Here is a 16,777-nt window from a genome sequence, read left to right on the forward strand (position 1 = left end):
AATCTTCCAACCTGACCTGTATTTGTGATATTAGCCCCCCTAGCGTCGCTTAATCATTGACAAGCTCAAATAAGGGCTGTGGAGAAAGACTCCATCACATTGCAATGAGCCATCCTTCTTGCATTGTCACTTTATTTTCTACACCCTTCACTTTGTGTCAATGATTTTTTTTCTACCAGCCTTAGCACAACAGGCACCTGAGATTATTTCTTAGTGACAGCCTCAGTGCTTTCCTGTCCAGGCACTGCACAGTACACATTTTTTAGCTCACTAGTCATGCCTTTTCCCTGAACTCTAGCTCCTGCTTATGCAGCCCTTCTACCTCTTATTGCTTTGCACCCACTTGTCCAGCTTAGAGTAGGACACCCCTCAGCACGCAGGGGCAGCCCAGCCCACACATGCCCTCCCCTCAGCTGTCCAGCACTCCCAGACACACGGGTTTGTACCATGAGCACAGGATACAGCCAGAGACAACTTTTTATGCACTGCATGAGTCTTCCGTCTTACACACACGTGTGCAAACACCACACCAAAAATGACATGCACGGAGCTCTCATCGGCCCTTCTGCATTTTTCACCCAGCCAGTTTCTCAGCGGCTGTTGCATTGATTTGTACAGAAACAGTGTGGCTGAGAGCCAGAGGCTGGTCTTGCTTTCTCCTCTTTCCTTCCTTCCTTTCTTCGGCTCACTGGGTGTGACAGTCTGAACGCAGTTGTTTATTGCTTTTGTTTCCACATATAATCAGATCTCTTTCCCTGACATTATGCAGCTCAGCACAAGCACTCCAGGTGGGATGAATCCAGTTCAGTGCCCTCCTCCCACCCTGGACTGCTCCTATCGCTAATGAACTGCAAACAACCATGTTCCCCATGTTCAACCTTCACCCTGCCCGATGCATCCATAATCTAAATATAGGCCATAATTATTCCACTGGCGTCTGTAGACCCATTGACAGAACTGACAGTGGCAGAGGTCAGGAGACCCTTTGCACCTTTAATATATTCTCTTAACCATTTCCCTGCCACTGATGGTTACAGTCTCCCTAACATCCAATAAATGTCTGGGATTTGTCCTTTGACTGTTCCAAATCTGTTTGTTCCTTAGTCCGCTCAGTTCCTGTATCACCAAACCACAGGCTGATTATTTTCTTCCCTCTAATTGGGACACTTCGTTTGTTTATCTGGTTGTGCAATCAAAATGTGAACTCGGAATGCTCTTTTCAAGCCAATGACCTGCATCTCCCCCAGATGCAAATCCCAGTGCCTGAGAAAATGAGTGCAGGAATCGATCTCCTGGCCAATGCGCTGTTTCCATGTTGGAATACCCTGGAAGCAGAGGCACTGACTTTCCATATTATTATTTTTATGGCCCTATGGAACAAACAGTTGAATATGGTGCTGTGAGAGTGAATAGCAGGGGGAGAAGCTAATCTGTGCTGTAAGTAATTTGATCGCAAATCATTTAGAGAATGTAAATTGTAGGGGAGAGATGTCACTCCTGGCAGGAGGTCGCCTGTGTCACCTGTCAGACAGTCCCCAGTGGCGATCATGAAAATTTCTTTGCGGGATTATTAATAAATAAACATAATGCTCTGCATTTCTGCAGCACCTTTCACTGGAGGGACAGAAAGCACCTTAACATTAAGAACTATGCTATGTGATTATTTCAACTTCCTTTCAAAATACTATTTTAAAGGTTAAATTTGTCATTTGTTTCCTGGGATCATAAAATGGTGTTAAATTTAAACTTTATGATTTCCATCTCTACCTCTGCTCATTTTGAGGTAAGGTATAATCTCAATTTCACATCTTGATAAATTAAATGAAGTGACAAGTCATTAGTTCTGAGACATATGTTAAGTATTTGTAGTGCAGTAGCTCTTAGAGAGTGTAACAGTGGTCAGGAATCCCATGTGCTATTACAATGGACAAAGTTTTTGTCCCACAGATTTTATAGCTTAGTTCAAAACTGAGAAAAGCAGTAGAAGAGAAAGGAGGAGGTTGGGTAAGACCAATCGTGACTGGTTAGACCTCCTGTAAGTGTACATCATGTGGGACATGAAGTTATGATCATAAAATTGTAGTGCTGTCATTCAGTGTGTAGTGATACATTGCTGCACTTCTAAAGAATTGGATCCTGGCTGCGCGTCTCAGTATATGCACCACCATAACTGTTAATAAGCTAGAGGAATATATGGAAAAGATGAAGGAAAAAGAGCTGTTGATATCGTATGATCCCTGTGTGTTATGCTAACCAATACTGCCTCATTGTTCATTTGCATTCTTTTGTCTCTGTGTATCCATATTGTTAGTCTGAAATGTAAAACTTACCTGCAGGCTTCTTCTGGGCAGGAGTCTTCTTTTGTCCTGTATTTTTTGCACAACACCAAGCACAGTTTGGGTCCTGACTCATGAGTAGGACCCAAAAGTCCTAGAGTGTTACTAATCTGTCCTGCTCCCATTGAAGTTTATGGCAAAATTTATCCCACTTTCTCTAGCTGTGAAATTATATAGCACTGGAGCTATGAACAGATCTTAGAAGTGAAGAACAGAACAAATCACAAAAGAAAAGTATTACCCAGAATAGATTCTTCAGAAACTATACCCCATGAAAGGGGGCTGAGAATAGGAAGGTGCATGCTTGCAGCTTCTGGCAGGGTCACACTTGTAACATCTGGCTGTGAAAGCTGGAAAGCTCTGCCAACTCCTTTTGAATAACAGGCCGTGCTCACGGAGACTGAGCGTAACTGTGCATTCCTGCGAAACTCGCCCAGAACACTTGGAAGGGGTCACGAGGAGGAATGTCAGGGAAAATAGGGGAAGGGCCTAGGACTGTTAAAGCCAGAGCTGCTCAATCTGGCTTCAGTTGCTTCTCTTTTCTCTTTTCTTTTCTTTTTTATTTTTTTTTCTCTTTTCTTTTCTTTTTCTTTCTTTCGTTTCTTGCTTCTTCTCTTTCTCTATTCGTCTTTTCTAGTTTTCTTTTCCTTTCCTTTTTCTTTTCTTTCGTTTTCTTTTTTTCTTTTCTTTTCTTTTCTTTTCTTTTCTTTTCTTTTCTTTTCTTTTCTTTTCTCTTCTCTCTTCTCCTCTTCTCTTTATTCTTTCCTTTCCTTTTTTCTTCTCTTTTCTCTTTTTCTTTCCTTTTTCTCTTTCCTTTTTTCTTCCCTTCCCTTCCCTTCCCTTCCCCTTCCCTTTCCCTTTCCCTTTTTCTCTTTCTTTTTCAAGAAATTCACTCATGGAACTGTAAGAAAGCAAATTTTTGCAAAAAAAGAGAACTCCAGCATGGCTGAGTAAGGGAAGGCATTTGAGTCTTGCTAACGACCAGAGACACTATATAAACAGGGGCCAACTTAAGACAGTTCATTAAGAAAATAGGGGAGACAGAACAGTAAAGCTTGTGCCTTTGCTAACACAATAATGAAGTGGTTAGAATGGTGTATCTTTACTATCAGCTTAACATACGGTTTGAGTTCACACCTGAGCCCAAGCTCTCCAGTTATCCACACTGCCCCTGTATCCGTGTGCTCTATGGCTCCAGCCCTGTGAGCCACATTCAAACCCTACTCAGAGAAGCAAGAGGGAGGCAACTAGTTTGAATTAAGGTGCTTCAAACTCCAGCACAAATGGCAGTGTAAGCTGTAACACAAGTAGTGTGGCATTCAGCTTAGGACTCAAACAGCAATAGAATAGCACTGCTTTTGATTTTTATTGCTCCAGATCTGGTGTGGCGAGTCTTGCTTCTCAAAGCAAGCCTTAGATACCTGCTGGCTTAGTATAGACACTTCTGCCAACAAGACAGTTAAGAGAAGAAAACTGGTGCAGCAGGTAGCACACCATGGGATATATCAGAGAAAGTACTGAAGCGATGTGCCTCTGTCTCCCTGTGCTCTGTGCCACACAGCCTGTTTCAGATTTGTGACCCTCTGATCACAGGAGGTTGGATAATTTTCCAATTCCACAAGGTCTCCTACCAACCCTCTGAATTACTCCTCTCTAGACATTTCCTTACTGAGATGTCTGTGGCACTCCTCCCTGCTGCATGGGTCCACTCTGGGTCTAGCCACAGCCTGCAGCAATGGTGCAGGACATGGTTCAGGTCTCCTCTTTGGGTTCCTTCCCACCACTGTCCTTCTTGCTCTTTGCCCTGTTGCTGGAGTCTCTCAGGGTGGTGGCAGCAGTGGCAACCAGCTGGCCTGTGTGTGGTGACATGAAGTTTAGATATTTGCTTCTTCTTTGACCCCCTCTTGAGTTGTCCTTACACTGACACACAGATTTCTTCTTCTTCACACACACTTCTGCTTCTCATAGTGCAGCATGACTCCTGGTTGTTAGCCTGTTGCTGAGGTCCTGCTGTATTGGCAAAGGCAGCCACCCCTGCGTTTCACCGGTAGCTACAACCTACTAGTGATGATGAAGGACTTCTAAGGAGCAGGCACTGCAGCTGTGGATTACCTTTTTGTGTGACTTTCTCTTTGAAATCTAACTCAAGGAAACCTTTTACTGCTTGGCATTATTTGTCCTATCTGCTTTCTCCTTATGAAGTTCCCAAAAGAGGACCATGGGAGATGCTGGCTGCAGGGGAGATCACAGTGACCACACGCTGTCAAGAGCTGAGCTGCCAGAAAAGCCAGTGAGTTGTGAGCAGGCAGAGGGTGGTGCAGAGTCTGCAGAGACACCAAAAGGCAGTATGTGCTGGCTTTGGAGCACAAGGGAAGTTACATGAATGGAGCTGCAGAAAGGAAAATGCATGAGTCAATATTCATCCATATATTCATGATCTGTAGGCTTGAGTGCTGTGATGCTCATTATCTAGGCATGACCTTAAAAACTGCAGTTGATTGAGAACACGGCAGCCCATCTGCTTGGCAACACAGGCTGCTGGGGGCCTCACCCCAGCACTCTGCTCCCTGCACTACTTCTCTGTTCTTTGTTTGAATACAAATTCAAGGGCACAGGTTTCATCTCCAAATCCTTTGCTAGGGGCTGAGACAAGGCATCCACAACTCCTTCTCTCTCAAGAGCACACTGAGTAAAATCTGTGTGTGCAGGACACACAGCTTACTCTGTGTGCCAGCTCCAGCTCTATACAGCAAACTGCTTCCTCCTCCCTCTCTCCCCAAAATAAGCAGCGACCACAAGCCTGTGTGCCTAAAAAACTCCATCTTCCACTTGCCCTTCCACAAAAGCAGCAGAAACAGCCATCCCACAGCCCCTGCTAGGCAACACAGAGCTCATGCCATGAGCTCACTTTACAGTTCGGGGGGCTGGTAGGTACCCCACGACAGTTAAGACAGGGACAGCCCTACAGCCAGCCTGGATGCAACAAGGAGAGTGTGCTATGGCCGACACTGAGGCGTTCCCTCTGCCCCTTAGCTACGCGGAGGGGCTCTGCTGGGGCGATGCACCTCTCCCCAGCTGTCCTCTCCACACAGGAGAATGAGCAAACTCATGAATGAAAACTCACAATTTCCTGCCCTGCTGGTTGGGGACAACAGGCCTCTTCCATTTTTTCTGTACCGCCCCGCCCTGTTCTCAACTGACCAAAGAAATGAATGAGAACTGTCTGCTGCCACTTAAGCAGTTAAAATACACATCACCAGAAAAGAGGAAGCAATGTTAAATTTTCTGTCCATGTGAAAAATCCTTCTGCTCCTTCTTCCAGACACCTTCCTGAGCCTGCTTTCTAGCATCCCTTCTTCTTTAAAAGAAAACGTGTCTTTCTTCTAAGCAATTAAACTCTATAAAAAAAGGACATTTTCTCCATCATACTTTCCCATCTCCCCTTTCCTGGATGGCAATCACATACTCCAGATCTCACGCTGCGAAGGATATTCTGCCACTGGTCACATCTGGTTCCCTGATGAGATCCGCAGGCGGCTGAGCTGGAGCATTCGCTGGGTCACGTGGAGGCTCTAGGTTGCCTTATCTTCCTGAAGACCAGCACTTTTTAATCTCCTTTGATTCTATTTCTCTCTTTTTGCAGCACTCTTATCAGTTTGAGACTAAACTGCTGCACAAATGCTCATGAGATCAATCTACAGATCTTAAATATGGTAAAAGAGAGGTGTTTCTCTGAGCAATCTGGTGGAGAGATTTTGTACTGACTTTTAGACTAGTTCCACACTGGTATGCATTCCTTTAGCATTAATGCTTCCTCTGGGACTCGAACCTTACAGAAATATGAGAACCGAGCGTGCAGGCTGCAGACACACACTATGAAAGTCAGCCTGCATGTAGTGTGTGTGTGGAGAAGACATGCTGCAGCTCTGTCTGTGGAAAGAGAAATTCACAGCCTATCTTCTCTAGCTACTGCTGGAAAATTGACTCTCTTTAAACTCTGTAATTTTCATTTGAGGAAGAAGGTTGGGTTTGTTTTTTTCTTTTTTTTTTCTGAAAATAACTTCTAGCAGAGTCTCCTCAGTGTATGCTATTAAGAATGGAAAATAACAAATAAGTCAATAGGCATATATTAAGTCAGTAAGGCCAGGATTTTATCAATAATGGACTGAGGATGAAGGATACAGTGACAGTTGCATTCAGCACTCAGAATAAAGTAAATCAATCAAATTGACTGTATGTTGATTTAAAATCCTTAAAGATTTGGGTCAAGATCATTCTAGTTTTCCTGAAACAGACTTGTTACTGGGAATCTTCATACCCACAAGTAAGATAGAAATTTTCCTGTTTAATTTTCTCAGCCTCCACTGATACTATGTGCTTACTTGCTGTGCTTGGTTCTGTTTGAACAATTAAAATAAAGTGCCCTCACTAGCCATGGGTCAGTACTAAAACATTTGGGCTGTAAATAATGAGGCACTGGTGGTTGCTCTACAACCATGTGAGTATTAGCCCTAAAAGCTTTAAAGGCTTAAAAGACTATTTCCTTGTATTTTACGTTAAAAATTAATTTATTTAAAATGCTTTTATTTATGTAGTTCTCCATTCCTTACGGGCTGATCTTCAGGCTTACGCTAGCTACTAAGAGTTCCTTTTGACAGTTGTATCAGTGGGATTTTAAATATTGTAGATTAAAATGTACATCAACCCATCCTTGAACTATATAAAATAATTAAACGCATTAAATGAAAACAGCTGAGATCCATGGACGGCGCAACCTTCATTTAGATGGATGTGTATGAAATGCACTTCTTACACTTGAGGAGACTCGATCTGGAGACAGAAAGCCAAACCTTGCCGTCCCAGGGCCCAGACCGCCGTGTTCAAGGGCAGGTGTCGCTGTGCAGGGGAAGTGATCGGGGCCTGGCCTTAAACACACCAGGGCGAGCCAGGCCACAGGATCAATTCGTGGCTGTTCTTAACAGGGATCGGAACAAGGAAGAAGTAAAGTAAACATGTTCTGAAAGTTCTCACTTTAGGGGTAGTTTAGAAGAGAATTTCACACACAATCATAGCATAGACTATGAAAGAAAGTCTATTTCTGTCAAGACTTAATTGAGGAAATTTAATTTTCCTTCCTAACTGAATTGCTGTTGATAATCTAAAGTAATTCTGTCCGGTCTGTCTAATTTAGCAATGAAAAACCTGGATCTTGAAGCTGTGCACAAGAATGTGGCAGATTTTTAAAAACAGCTTTTCTGACTAGAGAGACAGTAACTTATGTCAGCGTAACAAAAGATCTTTTTTTTTGGTCATTGTTTTGCTGTAAAACACTGAAATTCTTATACCTCAAGCCACTGACACTCTCTTTTTAAGAGAAAGAAATGCATTTTTGCAAATGGTACATCAACAGACCTTGGGAAAATTGAGTTTGGAGAAAAAAATTGAATTCATTTTGTTTCTCTAAGCACTTTCCCATGTTTCAGATTTTGTACTGATAGATTGATGATATGATTTGCTTTAAAACCAGGTGGCCTCTTAGTTTCCATCTGTTGTGTCTATTGCTCTGTCTCTAGTGAGAAGCATTGCATAGCTGTGCAGGCATCTGTACCCTTGAGAGAAAACTCTTTATGCTATCAGAACTGCTCAGGGAGAGAGAATCTAGTTTTACAGTATCTTAAATGTGAGACGTATCACAAACTTGAGCCCCTGGAAGGATCATGTTTATAGTCACCCAAACTGAATGCACTGAATTTATATTAGATTCGTGTAAACAACTTTACAACAAAAACAAAACCTAGTGACATTTCCAGAAGAAACAGTTCAAATCTTACAAAACCACCTGAATAGCCCGCAAACATTTGCTGCAGTGTCCTGGATGCCAGAGGTGGCACTGCTTTAGCAAGAACATTCTCCTAAAAGTAGGAGTTCTGATGGATAAACAATGCCACTTGAGCAAAGACCTGCCCTGATTTTTCAGGTTCTGCAAAACAGAGACTTACTTTGGAGCTTAAACTATGTGAGTGGAGTCTGCTGGAAAAAGTGACTTATTTGAACCAAAATGTCTTCGGTAGCAGGTTCCCTGCAGCTCTGGTGTAGGTGTAGGTGATGGAATCAGTCGAGACAGAGGAGACGCAGCAGCTGAGCGTTACACTGCACACGGGCTGCAAGCATTTCCCTGGAAGTTGTATGTTCGTGACTGTAATGCACAGAACGCAGAATACAGCCTTTCTCCTCTGCTCCCAGGGAATGTAAATAACAAATACGCGGTGCTGTTGGGAAGGGCGTCACGGTGAGCGACTGTCGTCTTCTTCTCTGGACTGCTGAGTGCAGCAGCAGGACACCTGAAGAAATTTGGAAACACTTAAAGGAAAGGCCAAGGCACAGGACAAACGGGATGAAATGGCCAGTCATGTCCCAAAGAATGGGGCTCCCCACGTGCGGGCTGTTTTGTTCTGGGTGCCGGGTGTTAGTCCTAACGAACCTGGCTGACCTGAACTCCCTGCCTCGTGCCTGCCTTTCCCATCCCAGCTGTGGTGGCAGCTGTAATCGGCGCCACACTAACTGCTTACAGCAATTCAACTAGTCTTGCTTAGAGGACTGATTAAATAATAAAAAAAGAAGTGTTATTTTTAACTGGCAAAGGGCTGAGCAGAGATGAAGTTATGCTGGCAAAGGGCGCTTTTGCTTGTGTCGCTTGTTTCATTTGCTGCACTGCTCTAAGTCGCGCTGGCATTAGCACTTTCTGCTGTGACAGCACTAGGAGTTTCCCGGTCGTACCAGCAAACACCTTCTGATGGAGCTAGGCCTTGGAGTATGAAAGTTGACAAAATATGAGCAATCGCATTTCTCACCAGATACGCTGCTACCGTGTGCCTTTCGCCCAGTTCAGACAACTAGAAGAGACTTGCTAGTTTCGTTTTTATTTATTGTGAAGTTCACTTTTTGTTCACGTGGCAAAAATCCTGTTGAATTTAAAGCTCAAATTCAACTTAACCCTACTGAGTACTAACGTTTGTCTTCATCTGCAAAACACAGCAATTTGTGAATTAAGGATTTTCCGTCCGAAACGCTGAATCTATTTTAGAGCTGGACCCGTTCAGAGCCCTATTCCTGCGAACACGTACGCGCTTCCCTTTGGGCATGCGGCCGCGGCTGTGAGATGCATCGGATCTATCGCCGAACCGAGCGTCCCCCCGAGCCCCCTTCTGCCAAAGCACCGATGGAAGCGAAGCGAAGGCGGCGGCGGCGGCTCCGCTGTTGTGCAACCGCTCTGCAGCGCCCCGCCGCCCGCTTGCACAAGCGGCGGCGGAAGGAGCTAATCCCGGGATCGCGAGTCTGCAGCTAAAAACGGGAAACCCCGCAAGCAGGCGCCGTGTCGGTTTTCAGAGCGGGCGGGGGCGGGGAGGGGGGGGGCCGCGGGCATTTCTTCCGACACCCGGGGCGCGGGGAAACCGTCGTTTTCCGGGGGAGGAAAGGCCGCGGCGGCGGTGGGAGGGCTTGGCTCGCGCTCTGTGCCACAGGGGGCCGCCGGGCTCCGGCGCTGACGCACCGCGGGACGGGGACGAAACGCCCCGAGGAGCGGCGGCGGGACCGGCCCAGGTACGCGGCGCCGGCGGCTCGGCCGGGCGGGCCGGCAGGTGGGCAGAGCGCCGCGCGGCACCGCCTACCACCGCCTACGCCGCGGCGCTCCCGCCCCGCCGGCCTGCGTGGCAGCCGGCGGGGCGCGCGGACCGAAGCCGGCGGCGGGCAGCGCGTGCGCGGGCGGCGCGAGCGCGCGCGCGCGCGGCCGAAGTTGGCTGCGGGACGCGGGCGCCGTTCTCGTCCGTTCGTTCCTTCGTTCGCTCGCTCGACTGCGGGGCTGCGGGGGCCGCGGCCGCCTGGACCTGCGTGTGTCCGTCCCCGTCCCCCCCGCTCCGTTCCCTCCGGGACGGGCACCGCCGCTTCTCCGCTGCCTCGCCGGCCGCAGGTGAGCGCGACAGGGCCCCGCGGCCGCCCAGGGCCGCGGCCGGGCCGCGCCGGGCTCTGCCGTGCCGGGGGTGTGCCCGCCGCGGGCCCCTCAGGCGGTGCTGCCCGCGCCTCCGCCGGCCGCTCCTCCGGGCAGCCCCGGCCGGCCCGGGCCGCAGGGTCGAGCGACGGGGGAGGGAGGGTGGGGGGGTGCGGCCCCGCGCTGCCGGGGCCGCCGAGGGGCGCGGGGTCCGGGCCGCGGCGCCTCGTGGCCTTCCGTCCCGGCGGAGCTGCCGCGCCTCCGGCCCCGGGGCCGACACGTGCCCGGGCAGGAGTGGGAAACGAACGGGAATGTCACCCAAACCGTGAGGGCTGGCGGGTCGTCATCGGCTCCCGTCGGGGAGGTGTTGTCTGGCAGCGTTAAGATCTGAGCAAAGTTAAAACTACTATAAAAATAGGAATATTTGCGTGGTTTGGTGTCACCGCAGGGCTTGGTTTTTTGGAGTTTGGTTTTGGGCTTTTTTTACTTTAAAAGCAGTGGCGCTGCCAAGCACACGTGCCCTGGCGAAGTGGCTCCCATGCGAGCGCCCCACGCGCGCCCCTCCAAGTGTCGCTGCCCCACCAGAGAGCCCGGTATGTGTTTTTCATCAATTTGTCTCCTTTCCGTGAGATTCTTGGAGCTCCTGGCGCTGGTGGGGAGAACCCCGGGGTCTCCGGGAGTCCCTGGGTGCTGGCCTGAGACCCTCCCCAGCTGCTTCTCCCTTACGGCCTCCTGAGACTGCAACTCCTGGCGTTCCCCTCGTCCCCTCCTGGGAGAGGAGCGTACCAGTTCTCGGGGTGCTCTCTTTTGTGCCATCTCAAAAGATAGAAACTCTGAGATAAAACCAGCGCTATAGGGATTACCACATGGCTTTTGAGAGAGCACATGTTAGAGCTGAACTATGAAATACCATTTTTTCCCCCAAGATGTTATTCCCTCCAAAGTGTGATTTATGCTTGTTTAGAGTAATGGTAGATTTCTGAGCTCCATCTGTTTGTCTGTCTGTTCGCACACGCGGAATATTTCTGCCAATGGTGATTGCCTATGGCATTATTGCAGTATAAGTAGTTTGATAGGAAATATTGCAGCAATTAGAAGTCCAGTGATGCAAGTTCCTGACACATTATGACTGTTTTGCTGTCATTTCTGTGTCCCCTTTAAAAGTTCATTTTTGTGAAGCATTGTAAGCAACTGTTTAACTTCTGCAGCATTTCTACAGTTTTTACATTTTGAGACATCTCTTGACATTGAGTCAAACTCTTTCCACTGTTACTTTTTTCCTGTCGACATTCTTTGCAACAGTTATACTCTTTTAAGCAAGGACAGGGAAAAAAAAAAGGGGGGGGGGGGGAAAGGAACTTCTTTTAGATAAGAGTGTTGCTGCCCTGGTTTCCTATGGCTCTGTGCCTTACAGACCTAAAAAAATGGGGGCTGGGAGGAGCTTTTATTATGGTGGGAAAAGAGTATCTTCTGTGGCAAGTGAGATTTCTAGATGGGGTGTGAGTGACTGCTGTCACCCCAAAGGAATCGTCAGACCAGAATCAATCTTTTGGTTTCTTAACACCTGTGACGTATAAAACACTTCTGCTTGTTTTGTTTTCCCTTCTTCCTCTGGAATTCTGTTTCTTGACAAATACATGGTTTGTGAGAGAGGACGGACATGTAATTTGAATACAAGTTTTAATATACCTTTTCAAATTCTTCAGTATTCATTTTGTTGGGAGAAAAGCAGGTGAAGATGAATAACTTGGACTCTAAGACCACACTGGGAAACATTTTTTGTTTTGTTTTGTTTGTTTTTTTAGTACTTGCCTTCTGTGATCCTACCTGAAAAGTTTTATGTCAATATATAATACTTAAATGTACATTGAAAATAAAGAGCATACACTGGCTTTTCTCATTTCTCGTTATAATCAAGGCTGTACTGAAGAAAATAGTGGGAGATTCTGAGATTTATCTTACAGCATGCGTTTTGGCTTTATTCAGACCTGCCTGCTGGTCTGAAGGCCTCTTCTAATGGCTTTAAAGAGTTTTTTGCATACTGAATGATCTGTTGTTGTTTATTCAGAGTAAAATGAGTTTTGTTTTATTGTTTGGTTTTTTTTATGGGGATAGGAGCCAGAAACACCTGTGTCATTTTTTTCTCCTATTCTACCTCTGCTTTCTTAGCTGTAAAATGGGGGTAGTTACCAAGAAGTTCACCTCCTGTGCACCTTCAGAACACACTTTCTAGATGTGTAGAAGAGGAATTAGGGGATGTACTTTAACATTGTTTCCTACTTTATGTGGTGCCAAATATGTTTAATCTCAAGGCTATAAAAATGTATACACAGCAAACAACACGGCAGTACAGACTAGACCATGTGAACTGGAGCAGCCAACAAGCGGGGCAGGTGGTAGAAATCAAATGTATTCATTCTGAATTTAAAGCAAGAAAATTGACCTCATGTTGCTGGAGGAGCAGAGGAAGTACTAGAGGAAGATTTCAGAAATGAAATGATGAAAGTGGGCATCAGTATGACCTCTGGGGCTTGACTTTTGCTCTGTCCTAAATGAAGGCCTAGCTGGGATACAGTCCTTACAGGAAATGAGTTTAAGAGCCCAACTCGTGTTTTAGTTTTTGTCATTCTAATTTGCTTTTCTTAGATGTTCTTGTTATAGAATAGGTTTGTGGTGATCTCCAGCAAATGAGAAAAATAAATACATGAAACCTCACTTTAGAAATTGGGCTTATGTTTACCATTGAATGAACATGTTTTTAGTTGCAACTTCCTCAGTATTACTATGTCTAGATGAGTGTTGAGTTGGACAGTGGCCATGATGCTCTGTATGGTTTGAGCACAGAATTATGATTAAAGAAGTCACGAATAGCCATTCTACCTGTGACACACACTCCTGCATTTGTTTTGTAAACTCACTTAACCAGTCTGTTTTACCTTTTATAGGAATGATGGTGACTAATTCAGTGTACACCTATCCAGGTGCTTGACCGGCTTGTTTGTAGGAAATTATGTGATCTATGTCTTTGTATCCAGTATAGATGCAAGAAAAACATTCTTGCAATATTGAAAGCAAACAGTAAATATTCATGCAGTTGAAATACAGTTCATGATTGCCTTGATGCCACTCATCACTGAAGACCCTGAAAATGTGGCTTTTGGGAAGAAAACGGTGACTGCTACTGGTTACAGGGCAGGCATGGTGGCAGGGGAGGCTCACGTGTGTCCGTGCCACGCTCTGTGCACCGGACAAGATGGCCTTTCCCAGTATAAAGTCATGTGGAAGTTAAAAGAAAATGGACAGAATTAACACTTTGTCCTGTTAAAGGCAGAGGCCCTGAAAATAGTTTCTTCTGTTAGTAAGTCCTGTTAACGCTACGTTTATTACACTCACCCTTTCCTTTGTAAAGCTTTTAGTACAAGCACATGCAAGTATGCAGCAAGTTCCTTGTGCTTTTAATCGGGAAGATGTGGTATGTCTCAGTGTCTCACAGAGTCCCTAGATGGCTGAGCTAACATCAAACAGCTTGGTGCTACCAAACTGGATGGTTTCTACTTGTGTTCTTTGTTCCCCTGTGCCAGGGCTGGTGTTCTGAGTATTGGTGAGTTGGCTCAGCTGAGTAAATTGGTGTAAAACTAAGGAACCAAAAAAGGAGGAGGGAAAAAACCAAAAAAAGTTTGATTAAGTAAGTGAGTTGAAGCATTTTACTCTTTGTGGCTGCCGAAAGGGCAATTTGTGTTTTCCCTAGCTGTGTCCTTGCCTTTTGCCAGAAGGGAACTGACCCACTGTGGGATCAGAGGACTGCTGCGACAGGGCGACTAGGATGCACACCAGGGAAAGCAGGCTGGACCCTTCTGGCCTGATGCTTTTAAGGGAGCAGTGGTCTGTGAGCTGCAGAGCACGTTGGATGTGATGCGATGTAATAGGTCTCTTCCACTTCTGAATTCCATGTTTCACTGTAGAGCTGTCTCTAAAGTTAAAAGCAGGAAAAAAAAATAGTATCCAGGAGATGGAAGAAGAACGTGTTCAAACTGAGAGGTAGCGTTGGCCCAGACAACACTTTTCTTTTTGAAGAAAAAAACAGAAGCCAAAAAATTTGCATGCAAAATCTAGATTTAAAACTGACTTTAAAATCATAGCGTTTTTTTTCAGCAGGTTGAAATTGCTGTGTGTCTAAATTACATAGAAAATTAAGCTGTATAAAATACTTTTTAAAAAATTTCTTACAGGTTTGGGGGGGGGTGGAGGTGTGTTTGTTTTTAAAGCCAGATTGGAAGCTGCTGTCTTTAGTTGGCTGAAATGTAGGACAGGGAGAACTGAGGTTCTGTGTAAGCATGTAACAAAGTGGGCAGTTCTAGAGCTTGTAAGCTAAATTTTGTTTAAAAACAGAAAGCCACAGGGAGTTATTTTTAATAGTGGTTCAAATGCAGAAGTCTGTAAAGCTGTCAAATCTTTTTGTGGATAGATAGGTCTTTTTCTATCTTGGCTTATTTTTTATATGCGTATTGGATTGGATCGAGATTACTTCGAGTTCTAACCTGTGCTAAGTATTTAAACATCTGGACTTGCTGTAAGCGCCATTGCTGTACATGTGTGAGAAGTATCTTGGATTTTTCTTTAACATTTTAAAATATTTCAGAAAAAATATTTTTTTATTCAATTAAAACAGTATATTTGGCTTCCAGTGTTTGGTCGTATGATATGGCTTATCACATGGCAAAAAATGCAAATTATTTTATGGTGTCAGTACAATTAAAGAAATTAAATTTCCAAAGTGTTTACTTCAGCTTGGTGCTACTTTAAGTGTCTGCTATCATAGATTCCAGGCAGTGAACAGCTGTCTGTCGCAGATGGGAGAGGAAAAAAAACTTCCCCTTAGCTTCTTACTTCTAAAAAGGTTTCCATATAAAACCAGTAGTAATGTAATACCACCTTTTAGTCAAATTTGAGTTTCCTGTTACACGTTTAAGTGAACCGACAGGAGACTTTATTTGAAACCAAAAGGTGTAAGTGAATGAGACTCTAGGAATTTTGTACTCCAAAGCGTTCTTGAAACCTCACGAATGCTTGTTTAGCAGTCAGAATGCATTATTTATTACATAAAAAAAAAAAAAAAAAGACTTGCAGGTAGTTTATGAATTACTTCTTTAGAGTCTCCTGTGTTTCAGTAAGGTAAGGTGCTGTTGTCTGTCCTGTTCTTGTACTGTGTTTTACACGACAAAATCAGGTAGATTAGAAACTGTCAAGGAAGCATGTAGCAAATCCATATTTTTAATAGAGTCCAAGTGCAATGAAGTCTGAAGGAGAGCAGGTGTGAAAGGTGTAATGATTTTTGTTAGATGTGAGTGTTTTTTGCTAAGATCTCAAGATGGCAGAAGTGGAGTTTGTGCACAGAACTACATGAATTTACTTTTAGATTGTAAGTTGGATATGCTGTTTTATTGTTCTATGAGCTAGTGCACTATGGCGATTATAAAACTTATTAAAATAGTTGTGACATGTCTGATCACAAAATGCAGAAGATGGTAAGATTGTTCTTAAATAAAAAGTTTCTGCTTTTCCCTTATGGTTGTTTCCTTGCTTCCCCCCTTCCTGGACTGTTAACAGGCATATTACAATCCCTAGGCACTTCTTAAAGTTTTTGTGTTTATTTGTTTGAGTAACTTGGGTCTCCAGTTCTGGACTCCAACCTTTCTATGGGCTTCACATGATGAATCAAAGTAGGTGCCAAGCCATCCCCTTGCCTTTGGACAGACCTCAGGCACCAACCCTGACAGATCACTGCATTTGCTTTTTAGGAAGGCAGTTTATTTTGTCGTTTCATCAAAGTATTGACTGGTTTTGGTCATAATTTCAAGCAGTTCTCATTCTGAAGCTATTCTGATTTCTCTGTGCACGTGGTCTGTGCATGTTTCAGTTCACCATGTCTTTAAAATGTTGCTGCACCTCTGCACTGATTTATATCAATATAATGTGTACTATGCTTTTTAAAAAAATTTTAATTCAGTGGATGGGTTGTTTGTGTAACATCAGTTGGAAATCGTTTTGAAATGTTGTTTTTCCAAGTGTGGAGACGCTGCTGAGGCTGTTTCAGAAACCCCTTTTGGAAACGAGCCTTCTGGTTAGAGGGAAGAGATGGCTCCTGATCTTGTGTTGCCGGTGGCAGAATGAGGTGTGGGAGTGCTCCCTGGCACATTTCAGGCAATGCTGGTTTGGTGAGCCTAAACCTCTTACAAACCAGCCTGACTGAGGAATCAAGGGTAATAAACCCCAGTGTGGCAATGCTAGAGAAAAGGGCAGAGATTCCCCTTTGAGGAGGGGGGCGATAATGTCTTGCGCTGCCACAGCTATTTACAAAATGAATGGCTGTCAACAGCCTAGCTGGTGCGTCCCCAGATATGCATTTCAGCCTTGCCAGGAGACAGCTGAGGGACCTTCCTGAGGAGGTCTCAGTGTC

The 16,777-nt window shown here is 45.0% G+C and overlaps 1 protein-coding gene across 4 annotated transcripts in view; it reads left to right on the plus strand.

Moving 5' to 3' along the window:
• The first annotated feature begins 9,688 nt into the window (after nucleotides 1-9,688).
• Nucleotides 9,689-16,777, plus strand: part of NEK6 (NIMA related kinase 6) — a 70,897-nt gene continuing 63,808 nt past the window's right edge. For 2 of the 4 annotated variants that reach the window (XM_029999629.2, XM_029999627.2), the window contains exon 1: nucleotides 9,689-9,935. The gene's annotated coding sequence lies outside the window, so the exon portion shown is untranslated. Of the gene's footprint in view, nucleotides 9,936-10,085; nucleotides 10,303-16,777 lie in introns of those variants that run through there. The other 2 variants (XM_029999626.1, XM_029999625.2) reach the window with 1 other exon arrangement.

Source organism: Aquila chrysaetos, chromosome 24 (assembly GCF_900496995.4).
Source record: "Aquila chrysaetos chrysaetos chromosome 24, bAquChr1.4, whole genome shotgun sequence".
Taxonomy (NCBI): domain Eukaryota; kingdom Metazoa; phylum Chordata; class Aves; order Accipitriformes; family Accipitridae; genus Aquila; species Aquila chrysaetos.